At 43.6% G+C, this 11315-nt stretch overlaps 1 pseudogene; it reads right to left on the reverse strand.

Moving 5' to 3' along the window:
- Positions 1 to 6355: 6355 nt before the first annotated feature.
- LOC113838610 lies at positions 6356 to 7611 on the reverse strand (annotated as a pseudogene).
- Between the last annotated feature and the right edge of the window lie 3704 nt (positions 7612 to 11315).

Consider the following 11315-nt stretch of genomic DNA (forward strand, 5'->3'; position numbering starts at 1 on the left):
AGCAAATAGAGAGCGGTTGAGCTTAAGATCTCTGCCTGGAATTTTAGGTTCTTGCCAAAGAAAGAATTCAGAGACAAAGTAAGGAGTTGGGAGGAAGATTTATCACAGAGTGAAAGTGCAATCAGAGATGCTAGGCAGCAGGGAAGAGCGTGAGAAGGGCTGTTTGCAGCCAGCTGCTTCCAGCACCATGGCTGACCTGGAACTCTTTATGTAGACCAGGCTGGCCTAGATCTGCCTCCCTCTGCCTCCCAAGTACTGGGATTAGAGATGTGTGACACCAAACTCAGCATATGACCTACTTTAAAACATTCATTTATCTGTGGGGTCAGAGGGTTTGGGGATATAAGTATAGGCACCAACAGAGGACAGAGGCATCAGATACGCCTGCAGCTGGAGAATGACAGTTGTGAGCCATCTGATATGAGTTCTGGGACCTGAACTCTAGTACTTGAAAGAGCAGTAAACATGGTCTTAAGTACTGAGCTATCTTTCCAGCTCCAGATGGCATAGATTTACACATGGAAAGCTTGCTGGCTCCTTTTGTTATGTTTCACATGGTGAAATTATGATGTGGTGGTTCTGGGAATCTCCAGCTCACCAGTACTCTAATCTTCAGCTCCTTACTGGCAAAAAGAGACCTGCATAAATGACTAAACTGCAGATCTTAAGATGGAGAGTGCATCTAGATGTGTTCCATGCAGCCTCATGGGCTTCAAAGGGAACAGAAGAAAACAGTTGGTGTCAGAATCGGACATTTGATAACAGAAGCAGAGACTAGATAAAGAAGCAAGATAGATAGGAGTTAGGCTGTTGACTTGGAAACTGGAGGGTGGGGGGCAACAAGCCAAGAGATGGAAGAGACCCCCAGAAGCTGAAATAAAGCAAAAGCCTGGGTATTGGCTGAGAAGAGAAGAAGGCTCTCTGCTTCACTTCCCATGCCTCTGGGGTGACACCAGTCTTTGCCAGTCCTCTGCCCACATCTGTGGCCCTCACCTCTAAGGTTGTAGGTGCTGCTCCCTACCAGCTGCTATGTGGACAGTGTTTGTCATCCTGCTTATATATTCCAGAAACTGATAAATTATTTATTGTTTTTAAATGATTGTTATTGCTGGGGGAAGTTGTTATTTTAAATTATGATATTAATGGGATCCTCACTTTCTATACAGATTATTCACGTCCCTTGGTCTACAGTCTTGTGGGAAAGCTCCCATGAACTTCAATGCTCCAGGCACCAGGTGATGATGTGTGTCAGGAAATTCACAAATCCCAACATGGCTGTGCCTTGAAGGACAGGGCACGCTGCCACAGGCAAAGTTTGAAGCCCTTACGTCAGATACAGAATAATTCTTAGTTCTGTTTAGGGCTTGGTGTAGCTGAGTGAGCCGAACATGATCTCAGCAATTCCAAGGACATTGCTTCAAACTCGGAACCAAAGAGAGAAAGAGACACCCAGGGAATGTGAAGTCTCTATTCAGCTATTTGGAAGCACCCCCGGTACAAGGGTGTACCCTCCAGACAGCACAGCATGTTACCCACATTTCCAAAATGATGGGAAAAGGACATTAATAAAGCATTTTTTCAATTGTTCATAATAGTTAATATCATTCATTCAATGCCCAGTTAAATATCTGCTATGCTCAGTTAAATGACTACTGCCTGGTGTTAAAGGCGCAGTGGTGAGTGAGAGTGAGTCAGATTTCATGGCACCCTCCTGCAATCACACAAACCTCTGGAAATTATTACCACTGGTCAGTGCTTTGCAGGAGGCTGGGGAGAGGGGTTGCTGGCCTGGACTCAAGAATGTACCTGTGTTACTGGACTTAAGAAGAGCCTTATTGTGCATTTTATGTGTGAGCACATACCATTATTGCACAGACAGGCCTGATAGGAGTACTCAGATTCTGGGTGGAGGGACATTGTGTTTTATTTTCTTTGTTTTTTTTCTGTGAAATAAAGAGCCTGGATGGATGAATGATATGTTAGGTGATTTCCATATTTAATGATACCTCTTGAAATATATGTGTTCATTAATAGTCAAATTTGCATTACATGTATATGTCCATGTACACACACATACATGCACTTTCTGTTCTGAAATAGTTTTCTCAAAAAATTTGACCATTATTTAATCATATGTAAGAGCATTTCCTATATACACATGGGAAGAGAGAGGACAGTGAAGCATGTACATAAAATATAAAAATATTTTCTCTTTTCACTTAAAATGACTTGACATGAGCAAAGACATATTTAATTCTTTCTGGGAGTCATGTTGACTAAAGAAAGGCATTTTGATTAGTTTTGAGGCATGATGTATTCCCAGAGGCTCTGGCTCCTGGGTTTTTTTAAACCTGAAAATCTGTGACATGTTAGGATGACAGTGTTAACCCTTGCTGTGTATGCCAGCACATAGCTGAGTCTGTTTGTGCATGATGCTCTGTGGCTTCCCTTGGACACCACTAAGTCCCAGTATCAGGCGAAAGCCTGGAGATTTGGATGAAGGACAAGATGCGTGGTCTACTTTCTAAGAGAATGACTCTCACCTTTATTGTGGATCAGCCTTATATACAAACTTACAAAAACCCCAGGTGAAAGGGTTCACAACAGGATATTGATGATAGTTGGGTGAGGTCTGATAAAGAGGGGGTACCTGTAGTTATGCTGGAAAACAACTCAGAGACCCTGTGGTGTCTGGGTCCCAACATCTCCCCCTTCCTTATATATAACAAAACAGTTATCAAGGAAGAACTATAAGAATTCAACCATTCTATCTTAGTGCGTTACTATTACTAGCTATCTTCACCTCCATCAAAGACCATAGAAAATAATATATAAACTCTAGAAATGACAGACACATCTTGCTTCCTAGACAGTCACTCAAAATTTCTTGGTAATGTTGGGGCTCCATTTTTAGCCTACATGTCACAATGTGTCTGACAGACTTCTCAGCAAAACAGGAAATTCTAAACTCTCCACCTACATTAGTAGATTGTCCATCACCTTTTTTCTCTGTCCAGTAGAATATCTGGCAGACTCTTCCATGAAGCCGGAACCTTTTATGACTGTCCATCTTGTTTCAGTAGTCACTTTCCTGTGGGTCCTGCATGTCTAGTGTATAAAGCAACAGTCAAACAATTCAGGAAAGAGCAGCTTCTTGCCCAAATAGCAAGTCTTGCAATGTCAAAGGCAAACTTTATTTCTTCAATGCCCATATTCCTCTCAGATGTAACTGCTGTGCTAGGAGCAGTTGTGTCTCACTATCAAGAAAAACCCTAAACCATTTAAATGCCATATCTTCCTTGGGTCTTTGAATGGTTTGAAGAATATCTATATATCTAGAAAACCTAATTAATATCAACAAATGAAGATCCATTCCAATACAAAGTATCAACAAATGAGGATCCATTCCAATACAAAGTATCATTTCTATATCATATTCCTCTCTTTTTTTGCTTTAAAAAGTGAATGAGTGTGACCACTATCATTTCTAACTGACAAAATTTAAATGAAAACAAATATAAGGATCACCTTGGCCACTGCTTCATGGGGTCCTATCCCATGAAACCATACCAGTATGAAAGGAATCCACAGCTCTTCACCCTCCATGGAATAAAAGCAGAAAATTTTCCCATGTAACCTGTACTTTAATAACTGTTGCTCCTTCCCTAGTAATTAAATGATTTAAAGACAACACAATAGCATTCTTTTGTTAACAGTTACACAATTACGATTACACTTCAAATTCACACATGTGGCCACACTATGCATACAGAACATACATACATCCTTTGAAAAAAACTCACAAAGGAGAGTAGATGTCGAAGGATGGCCTTCCTTACCATAGCTTGGCATCTTTGGAGGATCTTCAGGACTGTCGCATCTTTGTCCATTCCTGTATGGTCTTTTGTAGGGATTGGGTCTATTCTTTATCTATTTGGACATATTCTCCTTTCTCATCTGGTGTGACAATGATGTGGATGGCTTGTGGTGAGGTCTCGGGGAGAGCACCTGGAAGTGCAGGGCTATGTAATTGGCATTGCCAGTACTCTTTTTTGGAGCTGGATTGTTAGTGCCACTGGGTACGGGAGATGAAGACATTGGGTTCTGCACAGGGACACAGTTCTCCTCACTGTCTCCAGAGTCTGTATTGGAGATGGAACGGCAGTACTGGGAAGACCTTGGGTTAAAGGTGTGGTTGAATGTGGCCCAAGACTTGGTGACAAATGACTTGAAAGGGAGCTCATTGATGACAGTGTGGTTACTCAGGTCAAGGGGTACTGACTTTGCTTTTCGGCCAGGCTTGAGGGGCAGATTGAACGGGGGTGGTTGGATCTCACTTCCTTGGCTGACAAAGTGAGAGGGCATTGTGCTCATGGGGATGTCAGAACCTGGGTTTATGGGCATATAATTGAAATCATAGCTGGCACTGTCTGATCAACCCAAGATAGTCTTTTCTAGAGATTTAGCAGACCAGCAGGCAGTTTCTTCACCTCGTGTTGGATACTTGTAGTCACTGACTGGAGGTCTCTTTTGAGGGCTCCTCCCCCAAGGTGTCTTAGGATGCTGTGGTGGGGGAGATATGGCTGAGTCCACTCAGAGGTCTCCAAATTCCTTACACGGGGTGTTGCTGGGTGCCTTGAAGATGTACACATAATCACTATCTGCCACAGACCCTTCTCGGAGCAGAGGCTGACTGGAGCTGCTGAATTCAGCTGGAGAAGAGCAGAGATTATGACTGACTGAAGAAAGGTTTCTCAGGGTGTCAGTGCTCTCTTTAGTTTGACTGAAGCCGCAGATCTGACAGATGCTCTGGACCCACCTATTCCTGTCAGCATCTGTCTCAGCCACCAAGTAAACGGTGTGCTCATTCATAATGATATCAAACATGAACCTCTTTTGGAGCTCTTGTTTGTTGAATGTCAGGGCTACATCCAACTGCGTACAGAAGTTTAGGTTGATGATCCCCAAGGGTTTCTTGCTTTTTTCATTCTTATAGTATTCTAGAACATCTGGGTCACCACACATCTTACCGCTCCGCAGGATGAACCAGAATTTCTTCCAAGCATAGTGCCCCAACTTTTTCTCAGGAGGTGATTTCTCCAGCCAGCCTGTGCACACCACATCAGTTTCGTCTGACAGGAGCCCACAGTGGGCTCCAGTGGACAAGGGATCGGGCTGCTGGGTCAGCTGGCTGCTGGTGGGTATTTCATGGAGGAGGCAGTTTTCCAGGATTTCTTTACTAATTTTCTTAGCATTATTGCTTAATCCAGTGTTAAAATGAAATCTTACCAGTACCTTGTCTCTTTAAACTTTCTCTGTGTGATTGACTGTGATCTCCATTCTAATCCAACTCTCTTAGGAGTTGAGGTTCCTATTTTCTAGTACCTTTTGCAATCCACCCTCACAACTCCTTACTTGCTTGCCAGCATTCTGAGGGTGATCTCTCAGGGTCCCCTTTCGTCCCTAATTTCAGTGGGACCTCCATTTGTGGCTGCTCTTGGCCACCACTAAGTCCGAGTATCAGGCAAAAACCTGGAGATTTGGATGAACCACAAGATGCTTGGTTCTGTTTCTGAAAGAATGTTCCTCACTTTCATTGTGAAGCAGCCTTGTATACAAACTTCCAAAATCCCAGGTCAAAGGGTTCACATCATGATCCTAGTGGGGCAAGGTTAGGAAAACAGGAGGTGCCTGTGGTTCTACTGAAAAACAACTCTTAGAGACCCTGTTGGGGCTGGGTCCCAACACTCAACAGTCTTACTATACTTATGAAGGATGATAAACTCTAGGACATGCTAAAAGTGAATCAAAGGAAGCCCAAAAATCTGTGATTCCAAAGTCTTAAGTCTCAATGCAGCTGTAATTACTAATTAAATCACTCAATGACTAGGTGAAACAGAGCAGAGATGGATCAAAAGCTTCACTACTCCGGGTCACACAATGCTCACAGCTGGTAAGAGAATTAGCATAGACTCAACTGCATGCACCAAACCCCGGGAAGACAGTCTCAAGTCTTTAGTCTCTTCCACAGGCATTGCTAGTTGAAGTCCAAAACCCAGGGAATATTGCCACTTAGAGAAAAGAGGTTTCCACTGTCATTTTAAAATAAGCATATAAGATAAAAGCTGAAAGTCTGCAAGAACAGAAAATAAAATTAGGTAATGCTAAAACAAATGTTACTAATTTAGTGTAATGTACAAAAATTACCACTTTTACTTGAGTATGCCTTAAGAAAAGAATACAAATTGTATTTACATAATTATACACTTTGTCTTTGAATTCTTTTTCTTCTTTTTATCATCTCTGCTCATCTTTTCTTTATGATTTCGAATTTCTCGGAGCAATGTATAGAAGGCATCATCAACACCCAGATTACATTACAATGCATTTTTTAATCTTCACACGGCCAGGAGTCTTTTCTTCTTTGCTGATTCTTTTCAATCTGTACTGTCGGATCTCTCTCACCAATGTATAAAAAGCATCCTCCACTCTCTGTCTTGTCTTTGCTGAGGTTTCAATAAACGGAATCCCATAACTTCCTGCTAAGTCCTGAGCCTGTTTTGTGTCTACGGTTCTAGAAGGCAAATCACATTTATTCCCTACTAAGACCATAGGCACATCTTCAGAGTCTTTTACTCTTTTAATTTGTTCTCTATAATGTTGAATAGCTTCAAATGATTTAGTATTATTCATGGCAAATACACAAAAAAGCCCTCCCCAGTCCTCATGTACTGGTCCCTCATTGCACTGTACTCCTCTTGACCTGCTGTGTCGAGAATGTCCAAGAGACAGGTTTCTCCATCAATTACTACTTGTTTCCTGTAGGAGTCCTCTATTGTAGGATCATATACATCCACAAAGTGATTCTGAAGTAGCTGTATCGTCAAGGCACTCTTGCCTACGCTATCAGCTCCCACTACCACAATTTTATACTCAAGTCATTTTCAGCAGGCCTCTACCTGCTGCGGGCCACGCCTCAGGCTCCCACAGCTGCTTTCAAGCCCACACTTACTCACTTGCTTGCTCGCTCCAGGTCCGAAATTGCTTGGGAGCTGGACTCCGGCCCAGCCGCTGCCTTCCTCCTCCCCCTCCACCGCCGCCTCAGCTGCTGCCTGCAGAATCGCCACAGTAGTAATTTTTAAACTAGGTCTGATCTAATTGATACCACCCAGAAACCTCTGAAAACCATTTAAAGTTTGAAGGGTGTCCAGCCGAAGACTAGTCTTTTGAGGGTGCACCCCATTTGCCACAACCAAGCATGTCTTAGGTTTGGCTCCCTCACTGACCTTCTTATTTCCCTGCATAGCAGAAGCAATAACTTGTCCCATAATGTGGTGTCCATCTATATCTCTACAAATGCGAATGTAATCATTGAGGCTTTTGGCCTTGTGAGGTGGTAAAACCTCTTTACAATACTTGTTGGCATTTTTTAAAGCTAGTTATCTAACTATAGACATGGCACTATCAGTATCCCCAAATATACGCCCTGCTAGCAGCTGCTGAGATCTGTGCATATACAGCTGGATCGTAAAGAATTTGCTGACCTAGGTCTGCATAGGCTCCCGTACCAGTAAGCATTTCTGAGTTCTTTTCAGGGAAACCGACAGCCATGTTGCGCTGTACCATTTGGTTACATACCTCTTGGAGGTCGCCTCTCCAAATCAAATAATCTCTCCTGGACAGCACAGCTGGACAGAATTGTTGCCACTCACTGGGCATGCAATTCAAGGCCACAAAGAATTAAAAAATGGTCAGAGTAATTAAAGAGACATGAGGCCCATAAGACATAACTGCCTCTTTCAGGTGTTTAATATCCTTATAATTAAGAGGGGAATGCTCTCTCTGATTCTGGCCTTGGGGGACAACAATCTCTATGATTGGGAACATCACTGGGCCACTCTGCTTTTCAGGAAAGGCCAAAGGAAAACAAAGAGTGCTAGAATTGCGAGCAGGAGGATGAGACTCAAGGGAACATTTTTAGCTTATGTTTTAATTTAACGTACCTTTCCAGTTCTTCACTTTCCTTAGTCTAATCCCCTGAAGATGAGGGAGAGAGCCCAAAGGAAGTGTCATTAGAAGCTTGAAGTGACCTAACAGACTCTTGGTTCTGAGCCTCTGCTAAGGCAGCCTTTGCTTCCTCAACCTGCTTTTTCACTTCCACAGAATTACTAAGAAGTGCTTCTTTGACAAGAGGGCACAGAGAAAAAGTAACAGTTCGTATGGCATTCGGCCCATCTCTGTGTAATGCCCTTTGCAGGTCTATCCTCACCTGCTTCCCATCAAGAATAATAAGGTCACCAGAGATTAAAAACCAAGAGCTGACCTCTTGTACAGTTTTTTAAAAGTCTGTTGCTGTCTTGTACTTAATACTGGTGCCCTGCTTATTGGACAATTGGAGCAATTGTTTCCCCATAAGAGAGTAAGAACTAGCTGCACCCATCTTCAATACACCAGTTCCTTACCTTAATGCTGGCAAGCCTTCCCGGGTGATCCTTCAGTGTCTCCCCTTCTTTTCCAAACCTTGCTAGGACCTGCGATTGTCATAAAGGCCAGGACTACAACCTTCTCATGGGGTCCAGCAAGGGAATCTGAGGATTAAATAAAGACAACACTGCTGGTCACTCTTGCAAGGAGAAGGGCGTTTATTTCAAAGCGGAGTAGGCTTATATAACAACAGCAGCCACAGTGTAAATTTACTCAGATCAAGGTCCATGCCCCAATCCTGCCTCAATGCATGGATAATTTGCATTCTTGCATAGAAGCCTAGGTGGAAGGCGGGAACTAGGAAGTAAACACCTATTTTGATACAGACAGTGGATCCTAAGAGCACTGTGGGTCACCCTTAGTTACTAGAAGAACAGCAGACCCCCAAAAAGGTCCCCAACAGGATTTCTCTGTGTAGCCCAGCTATCATGGATCTAACTCTGTAAACCAGCCTGGACTCGAACTCAAGGAGTTCTGCCTGCCTCTGCCTCCCAAGTGCTGGGCTTAAAGTCCTGTGCCACCACCGCCCAGCTAAAATGTTATGTAATTTATATTTCATGAGCATTGATGTTTTGCCTGAATGTATGTCTGTGTGAGGGTGATGGGTCCCTTGGAACTGGAGTTGCAGATGGTTGTGCATAGTTATTCCATCTACAGGGACTGGAGCAATGGCTCAGAGGTTAAGAGCACTGGCTGTTCTTCAGGGTTCCTGAGTTCAATTCCCAGCAACTACATGGTGGATCACAACCCATCTGTAATGTGTTCCAGTGCCCTCTCCTAGTATGCAGGGCAGGCACATATGCAGGAAGAATGCTATACACAGAATAAATAAACAAATATTTTTTAAAAAAATCCCATCTACCTTGTGCCTCTGGGCTTTTACCTTTCTCTATTCTCTATCTCTTTCTTTCCTTCTTACTCTTTTGATGGCTGTGTGGCTGTCCCCTGGTGTTTTCTCTCCCCCCTTTCTCTTCTTTCCCTTTTCCTTTTCTCTTCTTCTAATTATTCTCTCTGCCCACCAGCCCTGTCTATCCCTCTCTCCTGCCTAGCTATTGACAGTTCAGCTCCTTATTAGACCATTCAGGTGTGTTGGGCAGGCAAAGTAACACAGCTTCACAGGGTTAAACAAATGCAACATAAAAGAACGTAACACATCTTCAACTAATATCCCACAACAGCTGAGAGCTGTCATGTTAGTATTGGGAATTGAACCTTGGGTGCTCTGCAAGAGGTGCCCATGTTCTTAATAGTTGAACCATCTCTCCAACCTGATAAAATAATAATTTTAAAAATTAGATAAAAGAGGCCAGGTGTTGGTGGTGCACGCCTTTAGTCCCAGCACTCGGGAGGGAGAGGTTGGCTGATCTCTTTGAGTTCCAGCCCAGCCTGTTGTACAGAGAGAGAGAGAGAGAGAGAGAGAGAGAGAGAGAGAGAGATTGAGATTTGATAGCAGGGGTCAAAAAGGTGGAGGTGTAGCACATAAAGACACTGGCTATCAAGGCTGATGACAAAGTTCAAACTGTGAAAGGAGAGACTCCTCTAAGATATCCTGGAACAATGCCCACGATGGATGGGCTCCTGCATTAATTAGAAAAGACCCCCAGGGGTTGGAGGGATGTCTCCGTGCTAAGGAGCACTTGCTGCTGTGCATGTGCACAGGTATAGCCCACAAAATATTTTTTGAGATATAGTCTCATTGTATAACTCTGCCTAACATGTTATTTGATATGTAGACCAGGCTGGCCTCCAACTCACAGAGATCTGCCTGCCTCTGCCTCCTCATAATTAAGGGCATGCCCCACCTGCCCAACTCCAACAAAATAATTTTTAAGTGCAATTTGAATATCCTGTATATATTTATGTAATCAAATACTTGTAACATCATATTGGCACCTTGGACAGTTCTTTCTTTATTCATTTTTTTTTTTTTATTTTTTAGATAGGGTTTCTCTGTGTATCCCTGGATATTCTGGAATTCACTTTGTATAACAGGATGGCCTTGTATGCACACATATCTGCTTGTCTCTGTCTCCTGAGTGCTGGTATCAAAGGTGTGCACCACCATCAACAAGGCCTTGTAAAATTTGTTGCTTTTGTGTTCTACTTGATTTCTTTTGGGGGTGGGTGGGTGCTGGGAATCAAACCCAGGACCTTGCACACACCAGGCAAAGGCCCTACTCGTGAGGTACAACTACAGCCCCTGGCTTTTTGAGCCAGAGCCACACTATACACCCAGGCAAGTCTAATGGAACATCCTCCTGCCTCTGTCTACCATGTGCTGGTGGGTGTCAAGGGTGTGTGCCACACAGCTTCCTGAGAATACTGAACTCTAAAGACAGGGGCAGAGGATAGATTCCATGTTTCTAGAAAATCCCCCCATAATATATTCCGGCTGGCTTTTACACAGGCTGAAGATCTGCCACCTCAGTCAGGCTGCCTGTGAAGATCCAGCCTCCAGCCTCTGCCTGAACCAGACCCTGACTGGTGGACCTGGGCCTGAACGACCTTGTTGATCTGGGGTGATTCTTCTGAGTGACGGCCTCAAGCACCCAGACTGCAAACTGCAGACCCCTGGTGACTGCAGTTCCCGATTCAGCATGCTTGCCCTGTCTTATCTGTCCATGGAGGTTGTGGACCCACCCATTCCCTCACCAGCTCTAGCTACAGAATCCTGCTGTCAAGTTTTCCTGCCACAGGGTCTTTACTCACACATCACTGACACAACTAAAACTCTTCTGTTCTGCTGTACATTTAGTTTCCAGCGGAGTGCTGGAGAGATGGCTCAGTGGTTGAGAGTACTGGCTGATTTTCCAGAGGACCTGAGTTCAATT

Source organism: Cricetulus griseus, unplaced genomic scaffold (assembly GCF_003668045.3).
Source record: "Cricetulus griseus strain 17A/GY unplaced genomic scaffold, alternate assembly CriGri-PICRH-1.0 unplaced_scaffold_1, whole genome shotgun sequence".
NCBI lineage: Eukaryota > Metazoa > Chordata > Mammalia > Rodentia > Cricetidae > Cricetulus > Cricetulus griseus.